Genomic DNA, 27,313 nt, shown 5'->3' on the forward strand with positions numbered 1-27,313 from the left:
ATAATATGACGGTGGGCACGGTGATTAACGGTTTCTTGCTTTCACTGTCGTCGAATTTCTTAAGACAGATGAGTCTAATTGATTATCTTACAATAATAATAATAATAATAATAATAATAATAATAATAATAATAATAATAATAATAATAATATGTTTTCTGTTTTAATGTGTTATTATTATTACTTTTTTTTGAGCCCATGATTACAACAATTACAATTTTAAATATTTTAATAATTGTTCTCCATTTTTGTCTATCAGGCCATCAATTTTGATCTCTATTCATTCTCCCTCATGCATGTATTTCTTTCATCCAGGTGTCCGCTGGTCTTCCCACTTTTTTTCTGTCCTTAATACCACAAACTTTCTGCGGCATTCGTTTATCACCCATTGTTTTTACATGTCCGTACCATTCCGATTGTTTGTCTTGAATTGAAACAATAATTAAATTTTTAACATTCATTTTTTTCCTTATAATTGCATTTCTTATTTTTCTCCTTGACATGATGATGATGATGATGATGATGATGATGGTGATGGTGATGATGATGGTAATTCATTCTTAGTGTTCTGACCAAGGGAAAGTCTTTCACTGCAAACCTAGCATTCTCCAATCTACCCTATTTTCTGTCTTCTTCTTAGTCTCCACATATGATTCATGTATCTTAATGTTGTCTGTCATCTGGTATCTTCTTCTCCCCGGAAATTTCTTCCGTTAGGCAGTTTCTTCTTAGCCAGCAGTCAAGCCAATTTCTTTTAGTCTTCCTGGTGAGTTTCAGCATTATTCTTTCTTCACTAACTTTTTCTAGCACACTTCATTTCTTATTCCGCCTCTCCATTTCACTCGCTCCATTCTTCTCCATACCCACATTTCAAATGCTTCTATTCGCTTCTCTTCACTTCCTCGTAATGTCCATGTTTCTGCTCCATACAATGCCACACTTTGCACAAAGCACTTCACTAGTCTCTCCCTTAGTTCCTTTGTATGTAAATAATAATAATAATAATAATAATAATAATAATAATAATAACAATAAATTCCATTCCATTTCTGTTTAGACAAACCCAGATGTAGTCTTCTTTCTCAGTTACAATACAAGATGGTCTTACGAATACACTTGTATTCCATTCTGGTTCAATGTTAAAGCCTATAGGTACTTATTTCTGCCCTCTCTATTTAGACTAAATGAATACAGACCAAAGATTACTCTGCTAAATAGGTTGGTGTAAATTGAATGGTCTTTTTGCTGGTTTACGCTGTTGTCCATGTTTCTACATCTTACATTGGTACAGGAAATGTAATTGATTTGTAAAATTGTATTAATTGTTCTCCAGCCCCTTTCAACCAATTGTATGTGTGCAACAGTTTGAGGAAGCCTAACTCTGCTGATGGTGTTGTGAATTGAGTAAGCAAGTTTGTAGCGATTAACTGAAGCGGTGTACCTTTGTGTTGTGTTCCGTATTTCGAACAATAGAAGTTTGCTGTTGAAACTCGACCTGCTCCATGGCTCAACAACGGATCGCCGAGCCCGCCCACAGTGGTACAATATTTACTTCTGAGAGCGGGCACGACCCCATTTCGCACATTAATTGATTTTCCTGGAAAGCACGGTAGACTAATTAAACGAAGATATAATACGTTATTGTAGTGTATAGCAGGCTTGCCTCGATTGTTTGATTGTAACTGCTTTCGATGTCCGTAAAGCAGTAGTAGTTTACAAAGTTGGTGCGTTTCTTGGACGCGCACATCAACAAGGGAGAGAAACGTGGGTTTATTGTGTTGGATGAGTGATTGGATATAGGTTATTAACAGCGCTTTCAATGCATCATTTACCAAATCGGTGAAGTATTGACACTGTGAGACTCAAAAGTCACTATGAGCCGGTGGGAGTTGTGTTAGACTAGACTTCCGGAACGGTGTGCAGTAGAAGAGAGTTGTCTGATATATAATAGAGGAGACTGTTGCACCTTAACCACTTCCCTTATTATCCCGAGTTAACTCGGGTTGCTAACATGTGTCAAAATTTATTAACCCGAGTTAACTCGTTTGAGTCCCATTGTCTATTTCATAGTGATTTTTTAAGTATGTAAGAAAATTAGTGATGTACAGTGATTCTGCAATATTAAATGACCTCTTTATGAAAATAAAAAAAATATGACACTTTTTTTCACAAAACTGGTAAAATATATGTAACGCTAAGCCATGTGAGGGCGCAAAGCGAGTCCTTGACGCTATAATTGAGACTTATCAGCTAAGGGAGTAAACCCTGACAGAAAATCATCGTCCCCTCAGGATTACTGGGAGGTTAGGCGTAGGGTTGGCGACTCTACCCTGTAAAAAAACTATTGCCATGAAACCCAAAGAATTAGTAAACGGACGGATTAATCGTTGGCAACCTGGCTTGAAAAAGGTAAATGAGTTACGGATTGGTACTTGGAACGTCCTAACATTATACAAACCAGGAGCATTGAAAACGCTGATTGAACAATTGATGGGGAATAAATTTGAAGGAAAAAGGAGTGTAGGACGACCAAGACTGCGATGGATGGATGGAGTGTTAGAGGATCTAAAGAAAGTGGGAATTAAAGGATGGTGGTTGGTTGCCAGGGACGGAGATGCATGGAAGAGAGTTCTAAGGGAGGCCGAGGCTCAAATTGGGCTGTAGCGTCGATGATGATGATGATGATGATGATGATGATGATGATGCTAAAATATATAGTAAGGGAAGAGGTTAAAACACTTTTCACAGTTTATTATTTTTTTTTTAATTTTGGGAAATGAAATGAATGCATGCAAACAAAATGCATTCATTTTGTAGATATACTGTACAGTATGTATTTTTGCAATTATACGTAGCAGTAAGCCTATCGAGATCTAAGAACTGATACCTCGTATCTTTAAATTTGTAGGTGAATGGAAAAAAAGTTTTGAAAATTAATTTTTCTCAAAATAAGAACACTTTTTATACATATTTTTGTTTTGCAAGATCTTCTAGTAGAGGACAAAATATAATAAATAGACAGTGCATGCGGAATGACTTAAGAAAAAGTGAAGTTGTTTCGTATCGGAGTAAATGGCACGTGCCGTATCGTCCGTCTTTTGTGTACCTGGCGAGTACAGCAGCGTACAGAACGAAGGAACCCCGGTCCGTTCATAGTAACATTGCAACGCAATGTGTGCAGTTGTGTTATCCTGCAGGATAGGCGAAGACGATTCAGCTTCGACAACTTACGAGACTACTGCAACGCTAGTAATTCCATCAATGATGACGTGGTATGTGCTACAGTACGTCATTTTTCTTTTCATTCTGACTGTACGGAGATACAGTAGCATGTTGAAGTCGTCTGTTTACATTTAAAACCTGTTCAGCCAATGATATAAATGAAAAAATTGTAACATATGGTAAATGTGCACCTACATTCAACGATAAGTCATCCCGCATCCACTGTCTAATAATAAACTTTATGTAAATAATATTTCCGTCTGTGGCTTATCTACTTCAAAGTATTTTATTTTAATTTTTTTTGTAGACAAACGTTTTCGCTCTACTTCGAGTATCTTCAGGTGTTAAAATTAGAACATGAAGCAAGTTAACAATTTAAATACACACAAATAACACGCAAATAATTGCACATACTTTAGGCATAATTTATATGACATATTGTTAGAGTTTGGAAAAGGAAGTTAAGGTTACAATAAACAATGATATATGTAAAAAATATTAATCTAAAAATATACAAATTAAAATTAAGATTAAAATATCTTAAGGAACTGTTAACTTGCGAATATGTATCCTTCATAACTAATACTTACTATGTCATATAAATTATGCCTAATGTAGGTATATGCAGTTATTTGCGTGTTATTTGTGTATTTAAATTGTTAACTTCTTTTTCTAATTTTTATAATTGACCTTGGCCCCATAATAAAAGGAATAGGTTATCCTACTCTATTTGCAGACGGCACAAGTATCATAATTACAGACAAGAACTTTGCCACATTCAAATATAAAACAGATATAATTCTCCTTAAAATTTATGACTGCTTTACAACCAATAAACTAGCATTAAACATTAATAAAACTAACATAATTCAATTTAAAGCCACTTCAAATTTAATCTCTGAAACATTGGACACAACTATCAACAATATACCTCTACTAGAAACATCAACAACCAAATTTCTTGGTTTGCATATTAATAATACAATAAATTGGAAAAATTATATCAAAGAAATAACCCCCAAACTTAGCTCAGCATGCTTCGCAATTAGGTCGTTACAACAATTTCTAAGCAGCAGTACCTTAAAGACAATATATTTTGCCTATTTTCATTCCATTATGTCCTACGGAATAATATTTTGGGGAAATTCTTCAGATAGTAAAGATATATTATTACAAAAAAGAGCCATTAGAATAATAGTTGGAGCAAAGGCTAGAGAATCATGTAGATTATTTAAAAACAAATTAGAGATTCTAACCTTAACAAATCAATCCATATACTCTACAATAAATTACCTCTTATGTAATAAAACAAATTTTCCAACTAACTCAGCTATACATAGTATAAATACCCGCAGAAGGAATGATTTTCATACGCCATCATCAAATTTATCATGCTTTCAAAGGGGAGTACGTTACATGGTGATAAAAATGTTCAATAGTCTTCTTGAAGACATTAAGAATCATAGCCAAAACCCTGCATTATTTAAGGTAAAACTAAAAAATTACTTAATATCTCACACTTTCTATTCTGTAGATGAGTTCTTGACATTTCTCAGTACTGTGTAAATATTATAATACTATTAAATGGTAAACATACTACATTATAGCCTATAAAATATTACTGTTATTAAGGTATTAATTCTGTACATATTTCATATTTGCATTTTATATGTATTGCATCTTATTGTTAAACGTAAGAATTGGACATGTTCTTTATTATATGCTATAAAGCAAATGTAAGAATATTATGGAACGAATAAATCTATCTATCTATCTATCTTAAGACTCGAAGGTGCTTGAAGTAGAGCGAAAACATTTTTCAACAAAAACAAATTCTCCGTTGGGCGGACAAAAGAGCGTAAGTCATTATTTTTTTAATTGGGTTATTTTACGACGTGTATCAACATCTAGGTTATTTAGCGTCTGAATGGAATGAAGGTGATAATGCCGGTGATATGAGTCCGGGGCCCAGCACCGAAAGTTACCCAGCAATGTCATTATTTTTGTGATATAAGATTTCCTTCATTAAATCCTTTTCCTAAAAGAGATCCTAAAACCAGTGACGTTAACAGTAAAGAAAATCATGAAATAGCTGAAACATGTCACATTTCGGGTTTACAGCAAATTTAAATCTTTGTAAATTTCTCCTATAAATTTTGCATAGAGTGACTTAAGCCCTTTTGCCCGCTCACCAGAGAATTAAAATAAAATACTTTGAAATAGATAAGTCACAGACGGAAGTATTATTTACATGAAGTTAATTTTTTAAGGCCAGTTGGAAAAAAAAAATTGAGCAATTTTATTCTTGGCCACTTCAACCTTCCTCCTTCAATCCAAGCCATTAATTTATTTTCAAAATGTTAATACCATATAGTTTCAAATTTCACACACTCGTAAGGAAGGAATTTTGATGTAGAACATCTTATGCGACAGCCATAGAATAAATCTTCAAGATATGCAACGAAAAATGAGTGAGTGAGTGAGTGAGTGAGTGAGTGAGTGAGTGAGTGAGTGAGTGAGTGAGTGAGTGAGTGAGTGAGTGAGTGAGTGAGTGAGTGAGTGAGTGAGTGAGTGAGTGAGTGAGTGAGTGAGTGAGTGAGCGAGTGAGTGAGTGAGTAAAGTGAAAGGCAAAAAAAAAAAGTTACTGTAGTTCAAGCTGTAACATAGTAATTTCAAAATAGTTATATACAATTGTTACTAATTCAAAATTCTATGAAAACTTAATGCAGTAAATTAATATCGAAAAAAGCAGAGTTTTAATGTTCGCTATTTTCATATTGGCTACATCTTACGTGACGATCCGAATCTCGCGAAATTTTTTTTATTACCTAACATTAGGGGCAGAGGTAAGACTCCCATGCCGAGAAATGAGGCAAAGAATCACATAGACATTCCAAAAATACTTAAATGTTTGTCATTACATATGTAATGAATTTTTGGTTTGGGTATTCTAATTTACATTATAATGAAAGTAATATTGCAAAGAAGGCCTGGCTTTAACTCCACCAGAATTAGTAAATAATAATGATTATGATAATAATAATATATATATATTATTATTATTATTATTATTATTATTATTATTATTATTATTATTATTAGGCCTATATTGTGGGACGTTACTATTCTTCCTGCTGTATGTTGATGGATTGATCTATTAAGACTTCAAACTAATTTCAGTCTATTTTGGAATAATCTAAGATGCAGCATAATTTCTACGAAAATGCCCGAATATTATTTTGTAAAGCACTGAGTTGCTTCCTAAGAAATTTCTTCTACTTAAAAAAAAAATATTCGTCAATACTTGTTAAAAGCAGAAGTGGTAGTGTAGCTTAACTTGAAAAATAATAAATTTATGGAGTACAAGTATATATAATACGAACGAAAGCTCTGAAAATTATTGTAGTGTTATGTGCTCATTTATGGTCCTTGTGAACAACACATTCAAGTTACACAAGTTGACACTTGCAACAAAAATTGATGGGTAGCCAGTGCTAGGCCTACCACTCAAGTAATCTACATAGTCAGTAATGCCATTATACGAACTGGAGTGTTTTATTTATTATTTAGGGGTCAAATGCGTTCCATGAATTTTGTGATCTCTCTAACAGTATGGGATTAGCGACAAAAACGGAGAGAGTTGCGTGTTAACTGCACACGCGAATGTTTCGACGTTGTATTTTATATTCCAGATTTAATTATCGATAACATAAATTCCTCTTTCATTCTTTCATTCATTCTTTCATTCATTCATTCATTCTTTCATTCATTCATTCATTGTGTTCTGCCCAATGGCAGGTGTTTCACTGCAAACCTATCATTCTCCAGTCTTTCCTATTTTCTGCCTTCCTCTTTGTCTCCGCTTATGATCAATATATCTTATGTTTGCAGTTTTTCTTGGGAAAGGTAAATGCGGTAGCTTTCCGTTGCTTTCCGCACACCACTCTCTCTTTCTCATCTTAAAAGATCCCAGGGGGCTCCAGCGTGGAGGTGAGGAGAGTGGATTTGACTAATTAGGCCCATCGGACTTCATCCAAATTCACCGCAAGAGTTAAATATCAGTTCTATCAGGGTTTTTGATCCGATCAATACCGGGAAATTCCAACGAGCCTTTGCCCCCCAAATTACTCTTAACCATTGAATATTGAGAGTACATCGCTTCGGAAGGTTGTTTTTTGTGGGTTATTTATCGACACTGTGTCAACTGCGTTCTTATTTGGCATTTATAGAAGTGGTGATAGCGAGTTTATTTATAAATCCCAAGATACGAACATGGAATTGCCCAAAATTCAACTTTCATTTGGGAAAATTTTGCTTAGAGTTGAAACTCAGTTAGGTTTTCATCCTAATTGAGATTCGAAATACACAGGAGTTTAGGATAGGACTATCCCGTACACAGTCAGACAACGCAGATTTATTCTTAAATATATATTTCTAGTAATATTTATTTATTTATTTATTTAAACATTTAATCATTTATTTATTTATTTACTTAAATATTTATTTATTTATTTAATCATTTAATCATTTATTCATTTATTTATTCAGTTATTTATTTACTTATATATATATTTATTTATTAATTATATTTTTATTTATAGTAATGAAGAATTATATTAGCAAAAGTACAATATAACTGTAATAATAAAAAATAATAATGTTAATAATAATATACTAAATACATTACAATTATACAAACTCTAAATCGGGGATGTAAATGAGAAATCGTGCGTGACGTATTACCCCCCTTTTTACTAGCCTACTGAACTGATGTGAAGCTGAGTGGGGGATTGTTTATGTCAAAGCCACGCGAACCTTCCTCAATTTCATCGCGCGCACCGAAATCAGTAGGGGAGGTAATGAAAGGAAATCACTCAGCAAGTCAGATTTTTACATCTCTGCTCTAAATTAATAAAATAAATGAATAATATTTATTCTTAAATAACTTGACAGTTTTAGTGGAAATAGAGACCTGGGAAAGACTTTTAAAAAGTATTTTGCAGAAAATATTTTATGTTCAATAATTTTGAAACGACTCAGAATTATCTTACATTGTCTTCATTTCATACTGGAAGTTTCTCTTCTGTTTATTAGTTTCTTACACTCCCTGCTTCGTACTTATTAATTGTTCAAAGGCATCACTTCGTACTGCCTTAATTATAAGTTCTCTAGTTTGAACTATGTTAATGTTCCAATATTTACATGATACTCTGTATAAAATCTCCTCCTTTTCTGTGAAATTTTCGAAGCTAGGAAGACTATCAATATTCTCTCGACCCGGTTTCGGCTTCATCGCTTTAGTAAGTTAATTAAGTATCGACAACGGACGGGGAAGGTAAAGATGTACTTCCAGGGGCAATATACTTCCCGCAAAATCATTATCAGGTGTCAGAGACACAAAAGGGGCTTTCAGAAAAGAGTTTATGAGTAGAGGAACTTAATAACCTCTTTGTACACGGTTTTATCGACCGTACAAGAAGGACGGGATGCGAGTACATTTACTTCAATTCATAATGGATGGTTATCGCTCGGGTCGAAAAAACTGTAACCCTTTTAGCTATGCTCTTACATCACAAATTCCATTTTTGGTAAAAGGATTGCAGAGTATCAATGACCTACTACCATACAATAACAAACCAGCCCCTATTCATTCTCTTTTGTTACCATCTTGATGATATCTTCTACCATTTAACGTCTATGACGAAACACGTATATCAGGCAAGATTCTGCAACATTTACTTCACTTAAATTTTTACTCTGTTATTTAAAAACGCTGTATCAACTACTATGTTATTTAGTATCGATGGAAATATTGACAGCGAATTGGTATTTGGTGAGATAGTCTGTTAACTATGAGATTACATGACATTAATCTTATAGTTACAAAAACCTAAAAAAAAAAAAAATAATAATAATCACCCTATTGGGAATCGAACCCACGTCATAGCGCAACTTCGGATCTGTTGGTAAACGCGCTATAAAAATGGCTCTTTGTTTATTGCACTAGTAAGCTATTGCATTACTTACTTACAAATGCGTTTTAAGGAGCCCGAAGGTTCATTGCCGCCCTCACATAAGGCCGCCATCGGTTCATATCCTGAGCAAGATTAATCCAGTCTACTATTATATCCCACCTCCCTCAAATCTATTTTTATGCTCGACCATGCCGAAATGTAGTAATTATACACCTGGTAGTAGCCCTTGAATGCACCTCATTAAAGTACACCTATTCATTATAATTCAGTTATTCAGCCAATGAGAAATCTCCATTGTACTGATTGTACCATTATAAAACCGCAAGTATCGATTATTCTCGGATATGCAATCGAAAGACAATTAGCGAAAAGTCACGGAGGCTGGAAATCCAATACTGTCGCAGAAGGTTATGTTCTGTTACTATAATAATTAGCGTTTTGTAAATAATATTCAAGTAAATTCAATTTGTCATCTCGTTTTTCAATTCTAAATCAATTTCCAGGTTATATCAAGCCTAATGTTCATGTTATTTTCTAGATTATATCAAGGGCAATGACATTCCTGTTTCGGAAAAAAACAATACTTTCGCGTCTGCGCACATCTCACAATTCAGGTCAGTTTCGCTCCTCACTTACTTACTTTTTTACTTTTGAGGGCCTCTCCACTTTTCAGTGGTTACCCTTTATTCCCATTTTCCATCTGCGTCTGTCATTCGAATCCTGCTCATTTAGTCCCTTATCATTCATCATCCTCAGTATTCCAGCCCTCCATGAATTTCTAGGCCTTCCTCGTTTCTTTCTACCAGCTGGAGACCACTGAAGTAGCACGTTTGGCCACCTCTCCTCATCCATCCTCCTTACATGACCATACCGCTGAAGTTGTCTACTCTCTATTCTTGCAATCACCGATTCTTCCATGTTCATTATCCTTCTAACATCCTCGTTTCTTCTCTTTTCCAGCCTGGATATTCTAGCACCTCTCCTTATGCCGTCCATTTCAACTACCTGTATCTTACTTTTTTGGCCTTCCGATAGACTCCAACCTTCACTTACATAACCATAACATGAATACTTATGAATAATTTCAAGTTAGAAATATGGTCGAGCATAAAAAATCGTATGAAACTTGCCTATAATGGTAATTAAGACGCTCGTATGAAAATTATGAAACGAGCGCAAGTGAGTATCATAAACAAACATATTCGCGTCTTAATTACTACCATTATAGGCTCGTTGCATAATGTACTATTTTATTGTACTCCCATCTACTGCTCGGCCTCCCCAAAGGTCCTTTTCCTTCCGGCCTTCCAACTAACACTCTATATACATTTCTGCATTTGTCCATACGTGCTACATGCCCTGCCCATCTCAAACGTCTGAATTTAATATTCCTAAGTATGTCAGGTGAAGAATAATGTTTAGGTCCTACATAAGTTTCACATTGCTACTGACAATTTTTCACTTCACTTCCATCTCACTAACTGCACTGACGCTATAGAACACATTTCATTGAAACTATAAATTATCACTGATCGAAACTATTCACTGCCATTGTAAACCGTAACTTCATTGATTCATTAATACAACAGTTCAAATAAGACAAACAATTACACCCTTATAGTTCCGTAGAATCATACTTAGAAACAAAACTACAGTACGATGATTTAGTCCTGACAGTCGCCGGAGATGTGCGCGTGGGACAGGCGAGTCCATTTGTTACCCCAAGGGGTGTTTGGGTTATTCACTCGCTTGCCTTTACCGACTGCTCGCCCTTATCTCTACTCCGGAAATCTCCCCACTCCTATTACTTCCCCTCTTTCGCGTCACTGAGCTGTCAGGACTAAATAATAGGTCTGTACATTAAACTAAATATTTCTAGTCTAAGACCCTCTTACAAGCTATTTTAAACTAATTTACAATTCAAACCAGGTTAATAACTCGTCAGGCTAAGTAAAATACATATTACCTTTTTTGTAATTTACACTTTATACAAAACTTTTTAAGTTATTTTTGTGTCTCCTTAAGGAAGGTCAGTCCTGAAAGACCGCTGCAAGTAGGTCATTCCAATCATTTATAGTTTGATGGCAATAATTTGTACATAATTCGATTGCAACCCTTTCCATTTTGATGTGATTGTCATTTGAATGTGATACTTAGCAAAATTCTCATATAGTGACCAGCGCCGAGTTAAACAGGGACGTTATTTTAGTATCGAAATGTATTGCAATATTGACGCTACCCTGTGCCCTCTTGTGGAGCTGTGCACAGAAAATTTTATAATGATACATGAGGCCCTGGGCGACGGCCGGCACCATTCACCCTCCCCCAAGGACGACCCGGCCTGCAGGTCCGTTTGATTGCTTTCATAATTGCATAGTTATCTATGGGACAACGGGATGGAGCGTTCATCGACCCCTGTTTTAAAATGTTCACGTAGTGACTGCATTATACTGGCGTAATAGATCACGAATTACAGGGAATCTGCGAGTTATTAGTAATGTGTTACTGTGCTGTGCTTTAATAATACATTATGCAACGAGCCTATAAAGGTAGTAATTAAGACGCAAGTATGATTGTTTATGAAACGAGCGCAAGCGACCATATTTCTAACTTGAAAGTATTCAAAATTATGGTTATGTGCGAACTGACCTGAATTGTGAGATGTGCGCAGACGCGAAAGTATTGATTTTTCCGAGGCCGAATTTCATTGATCTTGGCACAGAATAAGATGAACATTACTCTGGTATAACCTGAAAATTGATTTCGAATTGAAAAACGAGATGACAAATTGAATTTATTTGAATATTATTTACAATTAACTCTAATTAGTATAGTAATAGAACATAACCTTCTGCGGCAGTATTGCATTTCCAGCCTCCGTGACTTTTCGCTAATTGTCTTCCGATTGCATATCCGAGAATAATTGATACTTGCGGTTTTATAACATTACAAAGCTGACTTGTCATTGGCTGAACACCTGTAAGCTGACTTGTCATTGGCTGAACACCTGTAAGCTGACTTGTCATTGGCTGAACACCTGTACTTTAATGAGTAGGTGTACTTTAATGACATGCATTAAAGGAGTGCTACCAGGTGTATAATTACTACATTTCGGCATGGTTGAGCATAAAATAATATTAAGAGCAATATATTTAACTATGGAGCAAGCTGTGTGTATGTGTATATAGATAGGTTTACACATACTGTACAAGGTAACCGTAAGTAATCTCATTATTTTCAGGGGGTTGGTTATTCTTTGAGATATTTCAAACAAAAAGGTTTAACACAATTTTGTTCGTTTTGGTACCGGTACCTTTTAGAGACAAAAATCTTTTTATATCAAAGATTTATAACGTGTTTTGAGAAATTCGTTGTTGCAATTTCCAGTGTACTCTGTCCATTTAAGACATTATGTATGTATGTATGTATGTATGTATGTATGTATGTATGTATGTATGTATGTATGTATGTATGTATGTATGTATGTACAGACGTGGACAAATTATTAGACTAAAATAATTATATATGCAACGAAGCTGTATTTATCGGCAGAAATAATGAACTACAATGTATTTTTCACAGAAATAATGAATAGAAAATTGAGTCTGGAGGTTACTAATATTTTTTGAATATTTCCTTATTCTTTATTAACACGTTGATTTTGTTAGGGAAGCTGGAAACCAAAGTTTGACACTTTCTTTGAATATCAGCATCATTTAGCCAGATGTCAGACAGTGCTTAAATGAGTCCATGTTTTCCTGTAAGCCTCTATTTGTTCACTTTCTTCTTCAATATAGACCACACATTTTCAATTTTGTTTATGTCCGGTCTTCTTGCAGGCCATGGGAGAATAGACTGTTGAATAACTTTTGCAGTATATAATTAAAACACCAGTGGTACCAACACAGCCAGACAAAATATACTTAACCATTGAAAAAATATACCAGAAGATATAAACAATCATATATACAACAATAGAGACTCTGTGAATTATACTGATAGTTGATATGACGAATTATATTATGTTTCAAAGAAAAACGTTTTAGTCTAGTAATTTGTCCATGTATGTATGTATGTATGTATGTATGTATGTATGTATGTATGTATGTATGTATGTATTTACACTGCAAGTGAGCAAGCACCCGGTGGCAGTGGTACAAACAATATAAACAATACACAATAAAATTACAATACACAATACAATTATATAATACACAATACAATTAGATACACAATACAATTAGAATACACAGTACAATTATACACAATAATTACAATTAATAATGATACATAAAATAACCTAATTAATAAGTGAACCTAATTTTACATTACAACCTACATATGTATAGGCCCTACATCAGTTTCACATTGGTACTGATAATAATCTTTCACTATACTCTAATCTCACTCACTGTACTGGCACTATGACACATTTCACTGACACTAAATAACACATTACACTGACAGTATAGAACACATTTCATTGATACTATAGAACACATTTCACTGACACTAAGTAACACATTACACTGACACTATAGAACGCATTTCATTGACACTAAATAGCACATTACACTGACATTATAGAACACATTGAAACTATAAATTATCACTGATCCAAACTATTCACTACACTGTAAAACCGTAACTTCACTGACTCACCACGCTTCACTGATAAAACACTTCAAATAAGACAAACAATTACACCCTTATTCATACTTATAAACAGAACTACATTTAAACTAAACATTTCTAGTCTAAGACCCTCTTACAAGCTATTTTTGAATAATTTACAATTCAAACCAAGGGAGTAACTCGTCAGGCTAAATAAATACGTGTCACCTTAAAACATTAAATGTTAAATGTCACCTTAATTTTAATTTACACTTTATACACAACTTTTAAAGTTATTCTTGAATCTCCTTAAGGAAGGACAGCCCTCAAAGACCGCTGCAGGTACAGTAGATCATTCCAATCATTTATAGTTCTATTTAAAAATGAGAATTTACCTATATCCGTTTTCTGTTTCCTACATTTGATTTTAAAATCATGATCGTTCCTACCGTAGTACAGACCGATTATTTAGTCCTGACAGCTCAGCGACGCGAAAGAGTGGAAGTAATGGAGGAACGAGGAGAGTTCCGGAGTAGAGATAGGGCGAGCGGTCGGTAAAGTCAAGCGAGTGAATAACCCAAACACCCCTTGGCGTAACTAAATGGACTCGCCTGTCCCACGCGCACATCTCCGGCGACTGTCAGGACTAAATAATCGTACTGTACGTTGGCTTCTCTAACCGAGCCGTTATGTCTACCCATGTCAACACCAACATAATGGTAAATGATGCCCTGTTCGTTGTGTTATTGATGATTGAAATAATTTTAGTTTTATCCTCTAAATGTGCAGAAATTTGATCCGAACAAATGTAACATTTTAGAATTCCTTTTCAGAACGAAAAATTACATTTGTTCACATTAAATTTATGCACATTTAAAGGACAAAACTAAAATTTTTTCAACAAGGTCGTACTAGCTTATTCTCCAAACATTACTACTTCACAACACAAATATTATGAAGGATATATTTTTGTCTTATTAGAAGCAAAACCAATTGGACGGAGTTATGCAACAACAGACCAACTAGCAACTTCTTAAAATAAGATTTCATTGTAATCTGCAGACAAATAATTGACACGGTCTTAAAAAATACATGAACGCATTATTTCATATTTTCCATTCTCAGTATTGCGTTATAGTTCTTGCTCTCTTATTTTTTCTCCATTTTGTATTCTGCGACAACAGACCAACACGTGGATTGTTATCGCAAAATTTACATAATAGTATATTACCACATTATTTCCTGACCTAGTTGCCTCATAAGTGATGCCTTGTTGGTATCACACGTGAGGTTTAGACATGTCTTCGGACAGTTGACTAAACATCAAACAACATTATAATGGTGAATAATGCCCTGGGCGGTATAGTATTGATATTATTTTCTTCCATGCTTAGAGTCGGTTGAATTTGAACTCAACACCACGAGTTTATAGTTAATTCAACATTTGTATCATCTCGTGGTGTGCGGCGACTTGTGACGGGGGGGGGGTGAATTTTCTTGCTTTTTCCACTCTGGAATTAATCCCATCCGAGATTAGCCAGTCTTATTAGGTACACACAAGATGCCTTTCTTGGAAATAACGAAACCATGTTTTTTGCTGGCTCCTATGATCTTCACGTAACTGTACTTGGCATCGGAAAGAGTTATGTACCCCTCCCAAAAAGACTCGATTTTCTTGTGCATTGCTACTGTGATACACCGTGCACTCCGATTATGGAATCACTCATTACTGGTCTGTCACCTCTCGCCGCAATTCAGCTGTCTGTGTGATTCCTGACGCAGTAGACTTGGAGACTTGGGATACAATAAGTTTACTGTGCATGTACTACAAGTTGTTGACTCGCTGCAGGTAGTGAAGGATAGAGATGTTTTGAGGTAACAACGTTGCTATTTAGAATAGAGTACGGTAGTATTGGGAAACACACACATAAGTTAGGTACATTCGGAAAGTAAACATATACATTACACAATGACAATGTCAAAAGAATGTGAAAAGCATTTATTCTCTTGTCTTTTATAAGCATATGTATTTAAATATACACAGTGTTAATGGTGGAAATAAACATGTAGCAATTTTAAATTCTGCATTTATCCTATTGTTCGTCTTTAGGAAGTGCAGTTACAGTACGGAATTGCAATGTACTACAAGATATATTCTCAGTGTCTCAAACGTACAACTTTTTCGGTTATCTGCAAAATACAGTTTGTACTGTGAAAAGCATGACGTGATAGGAGCAAAACGGAAAAACCTAACATCATTGCAGTCTCTAAGAGACAGCCCTTCATTCTCGGATAACTCTATGTCCACTAATTTGTTGTTTATATTACACAATGCTCCATATCCGTTATTTTTACATAAAATTGATTTCCAATTCTGTTTTACACGTTCAATACCCGGTGTACTTGGTATCTCATTATTTCTCTGTGTCATTTGCTCAATTAATTTGAGGCCTTTCGGCATCTCTTGCTCTGACTTTTCTAACCGTGTAATAGTTTCAGACATAGTTTGAAAATAGACTTGTATGAAAACCAAATTATTCGTCAGAACCTTCAAATCCAGAGCATTTTCCTTTGCGTATTTGTTGGCATTCATTCTACAATACCTCCACCCACTGCATGTTTTATCACTATACTCAGTACGTCCTTATGCGGATTTCCCACTGAACTGCTCTATTGGGTCTGAAGTCTCGGAGCGTAGTTATCAGAAACCGGAAACAACCCTGTACCTGTTTTAAAAATTGTAACACTTTTAACGTTTGAACTCTAGAACATTTTATAGTTTGAATCAAGTATTAAAGTGAATAAAAAAAAACAATGAATTATTATTTCTTAGGGATGAGACATGTCATACTAAATATTTTGAAATGCTGCTGGCTCTGCTGCTGATGATGATTATGGTGATGAAAAATTGTGAAGACTAGTTTTTATGGAAACAGAATGGAAACCTCTAGATGAGAAATGTCCATAGGTCTTTGTAGAAATTAAATGGAATCCCATATCCATTCTGCATGTGCAATTCATTTCAAATAAAAGTTAATTTCAGTAGGCCCTACTGGAATTGTGTACGATGTTTTCCTAAAGAGCGGTGACCTCATTTTTTTTAGAATATCTATACGATGTCGTATGTAGTAGAATATAACTGCCATATTTTTGGATGGTTTTAGTTATCTAGATTATTTAGAAATATGTATTGGAACATGTGATCAGTCATCCATCGCGCACTCCGATGGGGACTGCAGAGCCATGTTTTGACGTTTGATGTTTGATAGGACATCACCCAGTTGTGCAGGCGAAATCATTCATGCTTTGTTTAATTTATAGGTTTCGTCCGTGGGCTATATAACAGATGGAAGCCTGGCAGCCGCCTCCCCATGTGTATCCCGTACACACAGTTCAACCCATATTGTCACAGACTCATCTCTTAAAACAGGAACTCAAATTTACATCCTTTTGAAACGGGAGCATTTTTAAATAAACGTTTTTGTAAGAGATTAATCAAACGTCAGTTGTTCTGTGTGGACGAGTGTAGTTTCAAGGACTGAAATGTGACGTTTCCTACTAACACATTCTGCCATCATGCAGTATTGAGTATCATTAAGACAAACTTGAAGTGAAAGGTTATGGAAACATAACATTGGTTCTGCTTTGTATTCGTTAGTTTGGCTTCAGGGAATGACATAAATGTGCTACAACTTGGATGTGAAATACTTCAATATGCTTTCGCAAGAATGGATGTATTCGGAATACAGAAATGGAAATTAATAGAGGGCTTAAAAATGTTGCATTATATATCTTTGCTGGTGATTGACAGTTGAATTTCAAGTGGCTTATCTTAATAGTGAGGGTCAGAGCACTAAATAGCTATACAAAAATATCTTGTTGTCTTCATTTCAATGCTCTGGCCACTACTTGCTTGTGTGTAAGGTGAGAGTTCAGACATACTTTCTTCTCACAGATTATAGTACAACCTTTTGCTATCTCTCTTCCCCCTCACTGCAAACTGTGACGTTACACAGAGACACAAACATAATAAATGATCTGTACTTGTTACGCTCTTATGTAGTCTATTATTATTATTATTATTATTATTATTATTATTATTATTATTATTATTATTATTATTATTATTAAGAGGGAGGGTAAACCTTAGCTCTACATCTATTTGAAAGAACTTGAAATTTAAGAGATGGTATAGGTTATTCGTTACCCCAGTGGTTCCTAACTGTTGTGTCGCTACACACTGGTGTGTCGTGCAGTCCCATGGAGTGTGTCGCAAAATTTTGGACTTGAAAAATAAATTTTATGCCATCCAGGAAGTCTCTTTATAACGCATTATTTACAACGAAGTCTTTGATATGGTACATTTTACTTTGAGACAGACTTTACCAATGAAACTTGAACACCTGCAGCAATGCTCAGTTTAATTTTTCTGCCTGACGATAATGCAAATGAAAGTGAACATCTCCAACAATGCTTAGTAATTCGTTTACTCTTCCCACTTATTAATAAACAGAGTTTAGAATCGTCAGATCATATTGGTCAGTTTCAGTATATACATGTGAGTGATAGTGCGATTATTTTTATTTAGATTTTTTATTGACAAATTTTTAATTAAAGAAACTCAATCTGAATTAAATTCTGGGTTAGATGACAGCAGTCCTAATTCAAATAATGTGATCGAAAGTTCTCTTCAGGCTTCGCAAAAACGTACTGCGTTTCGTAAATATTATAATGATGAATACTTGCAGTATGGTTTTACGTGGCATGGAGATGAATATAAAGAAAATCCCTAGTGTCTTATATGCGGAAATGTTTTGTCAAAACAGTCGATGGAGCCTAAAAAAAAAAAAAAAATAGAACTGCAGTGTTCAACGTCATACTTGTGTAAATCAGCATTTTGTACCATGAAAATAGTGAACTATAAACAAAGTAACAGACTGCTGCATCTTGAAGATGATTTACGTGTTGGCCAGTCTATCATAAGACCACGTATAGAGAAACTTTATGCAACCCACCAAGCGCAGACTTCACATTAATTTAAATAGGTGAGTTTCCAAGAACGATAATACAAATCTCTTATCGGACTCCAGAATAGACAGACAGGTTGAGATTTTTGACACATGCCTTTGTTTTTTTTCTAATACCAGTCAAGTTGCTGCTTGTTGTGTGTTTTTTTTCGTTTGCGTGTTAACATCGACCTATTTACAACACTGGATGTCCGACACTACATAGAAATTGTTATTAGTGCTCTTTTCTGACGGATCGCTCTGGAACGGTATTCCGGCACCTATTTTTCATCATGGAACCGAAATATGTGTGAAACGTTTTTAATGTTATTATTCTTTTTTGAATTCCGCTTAGAACTCGAAAGTCTTAGTTGGACGAAAAGGAGGTTAAAAACGACAAAATTCCCATACAGTGAACAGTAATCATCTTCCCGTCCGCTATAAAATATTCAACACAGAGTTCCATATCCTTTATCTCCAGAAGAAAACTACTGGTTGTTATTATTATATCACTCTTTTTAATAAAAACAAATAAGTGTATCGCGATATCGTGGGTGTTCAGTAAAGTGTGTCGTCAGTCAGAAAAGGTTGGGAACCACTGCGTTACCTTATCACGTAAAACCAAATGCTTTCGTGCGCCGTAGCTCATAATAAGTACCTTATGGTGGAGGTAAGAGAGCTAGCTGGCTTGCAAGTCAAAGCGTAGCGAAGAAGGTAAGCTTCTCAGTCCACTTTTTCCTTCCTCTCACGCGCAGGTAGGTTTAACGAGATACCAAATAACCTACACGCACAACATTGATTTTAAGATATTAAATTTCTATAGTCGATATCTTTAATCTTCTCATTGAAATGTTAAAACTATGTTTTTCTCTAATTATTTCACCATACTTATGAAAGTAGAAGTTTAGACTGTTATTCTAGAAAAAATGAAGAGTTGAGAATTATAAGGGTACTAACTGTCATTTTTACATTTTACATGACAAAAAACAAAGTTAATAAATTTTGTATCTTATTCAGATGTTTATACATATGAATAATATTCCCTCGAAGTAGTCTTAGAAGTGCTGTAACTGAAAAACAAAAGGGCGGATCATATTCTAGGTAAACCTACAAGGTTACATTAGACAAAACGCTTATCTCAGTTTCGATAAAATGACAGTTAGTACCATTACAATTTGGATGCTAAATTTTTATAATGGAAATTTCCTCATACCACTCTTCTAGTTGTGTAAGCCGGTTCTAAATCGCAAATATTTCTGTATGAAAACAGTTTCCTTAAACTTGATACTGCTATTCGCTGAGAAACATGCGTCACAAAAGACAATAGATTGTGATTTCCGTGTAGGATTTTTATCTTTCAACTGAAAACCTCTCAAGCAGAATGAAATGTCACCCTCGACCTTTCCAGCTATACATTTACCATTCACAATATTATTTTAACATTCAGAAATGTAACTTGAAATTGTTTCTGCTTCTCATTCATCTGTTTTCGTCTCATAACGTAACAGAAAATGTGATTCTCTGGTTTTGTGGGCGTATAAATAATATACCGCATTTCAGTAAGATTTCAATAAAATAAAAGTATTGTATCTAAATGAAGGTAGAAGTTACATTAAAATAAATACAAGGAATTTAATTTAAATAATTATAAATTTTTACTCGTAACATTTCTATATATGTATGTAGGCCCTATTATTTTTTAATCTTTGAGTTTTTTATTTTCTTACTTTTAGTTTCATTGAAGCTGTTGTGTAAATAGATAATGATGAAGAACCAGAAGTATTCCGTAAAAATCAATACGCGTAGTCTTAAAATGAATTATATTTACCTCTTAGACTGGGATATTCTTCGAAAATGATTTCATAATATACAAGGGCACACAAAATCTTGGAGCTAGTTTCTTCTTCTTTGTGTGTCTGACCGGAGTGATCGTTGGAGATAGATCTTTTGTAGGAGCCTTGTATACTTATCCTGATTAAAAAACTGCAGATTCAATTCAATTGAAACTGAAAATAGTTATTTATGATGGAAGTTCGTAAATCTCTCTTGGCTACGAGTGTAAAGATAGCACAAATTTATATTAAATAATATTTCAAGTTGAAGAGGTTGTAAGTTCACGATTTCACGGCCGTTTAAACTCAGAACCATTAAGAAATAAGTATCCATGGAATTACAGCCTGTTTTATTCATCATCACGATTACATGACCGCCTAAACCGGCCATATAATCAACAAAGCAGTTAGGAAAAGTTGAATACTATCTTGATGTAAAGAGTAATTCATTATGTAACTTAAGAATAATGCGGGCTGAAATGTAAATATGAATGTTAAATTTGTTACTTATTTATATTGCATATAATATTTATGTAATGAAAGATCGAGGTACTGCATTAATTTTTTATTGAATGGAGTTTGTACATTGAATATTGAATTTCCTTTGGTAGTGCGTAAAATCAATAGCAGTACGAAAAGTTGTTACTTTCTTTTTTTAAGCACTAGTGTTTTAAAGGCTCGCTTTACGCATTGATAACAGTGGGTAAAAATGTAACTTTACGCAATAATGTAGAAAATTGTGATTTTTGAACGATTAAGTCTTTGACCTTAACTTAGCTCGGTCGGCTGAGGCACTTGCCTGCCGATCCGAAGTTGCGCTCTGGAGTAGGTTCGATTCCCGCTTGAGTTGATTACCTGGTTGGTTTTCTCGATGTTTTCTCAAACCGTAAGACGAATGTCAGGTAATCTATGGCGAATCTCGACCCAAATACAATATGCTATCACCATTCTCGTCGACGTTAAAATGTTATGTTTTATTTAATGACGCTCGCAATTGCAGAGGTTATATCAGCGTCGCCGGATGTGCCGGAATTTTGTCCCGCAGGGGTTCTTTTACTGTAAATCTACTGACATGAGTCTGTCGTATTTAAGCACACTTAAATGCCATCGACCTGGCCCGGGATCCAACCCGCAACCTTGGGCATAGAAGGCCAGCGCTATATCAACTTGTCAACCAGGTTGACTCGACGTTAAATGTCTTAGTAGTTGATACAGCGTCGTTAAATACCCAACTGAAAAAATAACTTTAACTTAATTTTAGCTATGTTGAATCCAAGAAACCAAAGTTTATTTTTTTTTATTTTAGTGCTTAGAATATTACATAATTTCATTTGGACGTGTTTTATGAATAATAGTTGAGGAAAATAAACCATAAACAGTAATATCATTGGAATAATATTACGAATATAAAGCAACAGAATTGTTTCGAATCACGTAAAACTTACAGCAAGAAAGTATGTGTCACTGTGTGACAACATTTTTTACAGTGCAAACTATAGTAAAGTAAGGCCTTATATACCTGAGAGAAAAGGAAGTGATACCATAAATATCCAAATCACAGACATGAAGATTTCTCTTGTGGAAATGATACTACCTGTCTAGCCAGATTCACGACTCACTCTCTCCCTTTTTACCTTTCCCTTTCTACCTCACTCTCTCAACTGCACTCTTGAACTGAAAGTAGAGAAAAAGAAACGGGAGAAAAAAAAAGTCTTCCATAACTCTGCTCCTGATCTCCTTCAAAGAAGAAAGTTGCGAAGTTTTCTTTTGTTCTCGTCTGTCTACAAAGTGTTCCGAACTCCTTCCAACATCTACAACTTTTAAATGCATGCCTCTTTATTATTTATCACAAAAAGTACACGAGGGTGCATCAAAGTAAGTAATGCATAATGCCTTGTATTTTCTTTAGGATTTTTTTTTGAGCGATTGCAGGTGAAATTGAATTCTGATGGTAATATTCGAACATTTAAAAGGTTCTTTTATATTCGTTCTTCAATGAGTTGAGAGTAGAATCGTTGGGGAATCTCGATTTGAGATATGAACAGAGTTCCGAATAAAGGAGATATCCTTTTCTATTCCATTCTTCTCCAGCAAGAGTAGAATATACTGGGCATTAAAATAAATTCCTCATTTGTATGGTTGAATATATGGAAGTAATGCATGAATTGATGTTGGTTTGAATAAACGATAAAAAGACGCTTAACACTGTAAGTAAAACTACATCTTCATGTTCAGTTTTACGTACATGAATCTGCTGTTTCTCGTGAATAGGTAATATTTAAATACAAGCTCCCCTTTATTGTGTGTTACAAAATACGTAGGTTGTAACCTTTTAGTCAATTGGAAAGAAAAGCTGGGCTTGAGAAAAGACCTTGTGATGTTAATCTGTAACTCTAGCTGCATGAATTGACGTTGCTTTTGAATAAACAATAAAAAGATCCGCAGTGCTGTGAGTAAAATTTGCAACTTTTACTCACTTTTACATGGATTTTCTATATCTCGTGAATGAGAATATTTACGTACAAACTGCCTTCTATTATTATACATCAAAATATACATAACATGTAATCTTTTTGTCAGAGATTGAAAAGAGACCATGTGATATTTAGCTGTAAATGTGTTAGTGTTGTGTCATATTAGTCAGTTTACAGTGCCTTTTGACATTTTCAGACAGCCAAATATTAATTTACAGTCACTGATAAATGTATCGCACTGCAAGATACCACTCCCCTCTATCTCTCCATAGGTCTTCTCCTAATTGTCCTCTTTCCATAGCTTCAAGAATGCCCTTTTCCCATGTTGTCATAGATCTTCCACTTTTTCTTCTTCTTTATGGGGTCCAATCATATGCCAACCTTGGTAATCTTTCCGTATTCATTCGCATCATATGCCCATACCATATTAGTTGTTTTGTGAAAATATCCTCTACAACATCATTCTTAACTTGCATTTTCTTTCTGATTATATCGTTTCTAATTTTATCTTTTCTTGAAATGCCTGCTGATCGTCTCCAATAATCCATTTCTAAGGCCAAAAATTTATTTTTGAATGCGTTTTGCAATTGCCAAGTTTCTGCCCCATATAAAGTGTACTTCTCACAATTAATTTATAAATTTTATGTTTAGTCTCAATTCTGATTTTATTATCCCATAATACTTGATTAAGAATGGATATTGCATATTTTCCTTTCATTCCTACATGGTTCCTTCCATCATCTTAGATTGTAACGACTAAATATTTGTATTTATTACTATATTTAATAACACCTTTATTTTCAAGTATCAGATTTTGTTTCTTTCCCTCGATAACCATATAATGAGATTTTTCAAAATTAAATTTTAATCCAGATTTTTCTTATTCTTCAAAGAGTTTTCTGCTCATGTATTCAATATCATCATAGTCTTCTGCTAGTATAATTTGATCATCAGCAAATTGTAGAGTATATATATATATATATTTGTCACCAACCAAAACACCCATATGCCTACATTTCTTCTTCCATCCTTTCAGAGCTTCTTCCAGGTAAATTTTAAACAGTGTTGGAGACAGGCAGCATCCCTGGCGTAATCCTTTAGTAATATGAAATTCAGTTGATACCTTATTTTTTATTTTTATTCTTGCCAAAGAATGTCTGTATAAATTTTGAATTGGTGTGTTATACTAAAAAAAAAAAAACATCCCGATGTAGGTATTTTAGAAGATTTAACGAAAGATGTAACTTTTCTGAGAATAATGATATTCAAATGTTTCTCATGTACCGTAAAGCCCAATTTTCGCTCTGTAGTTCTTCGTTTAGAGACACCGTAACTCTAAACCTAAAATAAACGGATTGCATATTGCCTGCCAATCTAGAGGCAGAGGTGATTATCGGGCGGAATATGAAGCATTTTCCGAGTAAGCTCTTTATGCTCCCGTTATGAAATCAAATGCATGTTGATGCCGGCACACCATGCATTCATCTCCAGCTATCAAATCCTTATACCTTACTGCTGGTATTGGCAGTCATGTCCCCGCCAGGAGGAGAGAAGAACGAATTGTTACGAAATCACATGCGATATTCACCGACTCAAAGCAGTGAAATGGAAAACAACACATACAAATACGTGAAATAAAAATAATAAGGGTAATTCCTCCTATGATATTGCGTAATACTTTACTTAAATTCAGACAGACGACACGAAATTCCCAAGAAGCACTTTCGGATGCACAAAACTGGATACGAACAAGTTTAACCAAACCAGATCCTTGTACTTAAGAGGAAAAAAAAATACTTTTCTTGTATCATTCATATGGTGACATTAAAAAATGAAACTCTTTTATTTGAGAAGTTTGTATGTTGTATACACATTCTTTCAACTACGAAGTCAAAGTGCTTTCTTTGCTGGCCAGCAGGTTTCCCATTTTATCTTATTGGGATAGGCTACAAAATTTTTCAAGTTTGATGCAATCCTGTTGTCATTTTAATTAGTTATTCATGGGCCCGGATTTCAATGACTTTGTATCTTTTTCTATTATAAAAGAGCGATGCTGTGTTGAAAATAAACGTGACTTATAACATCTTGAGTGAAATTAAAGCATTTTCGTAGACTATTACACTTTTACTACGTCATATTACTTTTGACCAATAAAACGGTACGAAAGGACGTCTTTCAACCAATCATGGCTTATCGCTACACTTCTCATCACTTGCCTAGCATTTGTTTATTTGTGTCACTTCCTTAGCATTTCTTTGTTTTTATCACTTCTCTAGCATTTGTTTCTTTGTTTGCCAACATTTCAAACTGAAAATTCTTTACGGTACTATAAAGCATGATTTGCGATCGTCATTTGTTTCCTGCATAGATGGTCGATTGAAATGGCGCCTCCGTTCAAACGTTTTGGTGAAGAATTAATGAAATATAATTTTAGTAAGTCAATTAATATCTATTTTATTGTATTAGAGTACTTTATTTCTTCTAATCTGTATATACTTTCTTCTGTTTTTAATACCTCCCTACCATTTGTTTCTTTGTTTGCCAACATTTCAAACTGCAAATTATTTACGGTGCTATAAAACATGCTTTGGGATCGTCATTTGTTTACCGCACAGATAGTCAACTGAAAATGGCAGCTCCGTTCAAACGTTTTGGTGAAAAACTAACATTAGTGAAATGGAATTTTAGTATGTAAATTAATATGTTGTGTTTTATTAGAGTACTCTATTTCTTATAATCGTGTAATAGTCAATTAAATCCCACTCGACTTTTGATTTTCTCTAGATAAATCAAAACATCTATTGAGATTACTGTTGATCAATTTTTAATCTTTTTGTTATTTTTATAATAGGGCATTTTTTGCAGTTTTTATGCAATTTTAAGATTAATTTACGTAAAAATTAAGGTATTTGTCACTTTAGCTAGTTCTAATACATTATTATCAAAATATTAGTGAAAATCAATTTCCAGAATATTCATCCGTAGATAATTTGTTCGAACTTTTACTAGTCAGACTGAAAGGGTTCATTCCTGTTGTCAAAACGTGAGAGACAAAACTTTCTCTTTACAGAGTATGAGGGTGTCGCTACCTTCTATATTACAATCTAGTCACTTCCCATTCTGTGTCTGAGGTTCAGTTTTTCACAGACCGTGTCTCAGTCAAGTGGCATGCCGAAAGCAGAACGTTTAGAACAGACCCGCTCTGCCGAAAGCAAAAACAAGTAATTCCTCGAAATTAAAACAGTTTGTTTCAGATTACTGTGACACTGTAACAAGTGACGGTTGTATTCTGTACTGTTAGATTTTTTATATGAAAGTAAGCAGAAAAGAGATTTACAATCGACCAACATGTAAATAATTATATATGAAGATCGAAATAAAGGTAATTTTTAAGTTACTTTTTATGCCATTTTTAAAGTAATAAAGTCATATTGTTTACGTAATTTTAAACGTCTTTTAGATCATCAAAGTTCGGGCCCTAGTTATTTCTTATTGATGTTAATTTCGATCGTGTTACACTCGTATGGATATACGAATTGTAATAGTAATATGCGTTACAAGAGCGGTATGTTGAAGTTTTCATGCTTGAGGAAAAGTTTGAAAAAGTGAAACGTAGTTGAGCTTTTTTAATTTCCGAGAATTGAAAGAAAACATACCGCTCGTGTATCGTACATTATTTTGTGCGAAGATCGTTTATTACATTCCTGAAAGAGGAATTAGTTGCAATGAAATCTCCATCTTGATTTCTGTTCTATGACGGGAAATTTGCAAAACAAAAATATCTATCTTCAACATTGTTGCTTTAAAATGTTTTGTGTGTTTACTATACTCCAGCAGGCCGTGATATAATAATAATAATAATAATAATAATAATAATAATAATAATAATAATAATGATTTATTTTAGCTGGCAGAGTTAAGGCCGTAAGGCCTTCTCTTCCACTCAACCAGCAAAAAGTGTATATACATATGCATGAACTTACAAAGAATCCAACAATTTGATTTAGATGAGAGTTACATGTATACAAAAGTTATTTACAAATTAAACAACAAAATACTATGAACTATTAATTAAACACTGAAATAAGCTGTGTAGCAGAATTAAACTAAAATACATAGAATGTTAATATATTTCAAATAATATTAGATAATAGAAAGAGATTATTACGAGACAATTAAAATACAGCACA

The 27,313-nt window shown here is 34.2% G+C and overlaps 1 protein-coding gene across 3 annotated transcripts in view; it reads left to right on the forward strand.

Annotated features, from left to right (window-relative positions):
* LOC138716394 (uncharacterized) overlaps positions 1–27,313 on the forward strand; it is a 1,440,554-nt gene that overhangs the window by 453,837 nt on the left and 959,404 nt on the right. The gene's annotated exons all lie outside the window — the stretch shown is intronic.

The sequence above is a fragment of the Periplaneta americana genome, chromosome 16 (assembly GCF_040183065.1).
Source record: "Periplaneta americana isolate PAMFEO1 chromosome 16, P.americana_PAMFEO1_priV1, whole genome shotgun sequence".
Taxonomy (NCBI): domain Eukaryota; kingdom Metazoa; phylum Arthropoda; class Insecta; order Blattodea; family Blattidae; genus Periplaneta; species Periplaneta americana.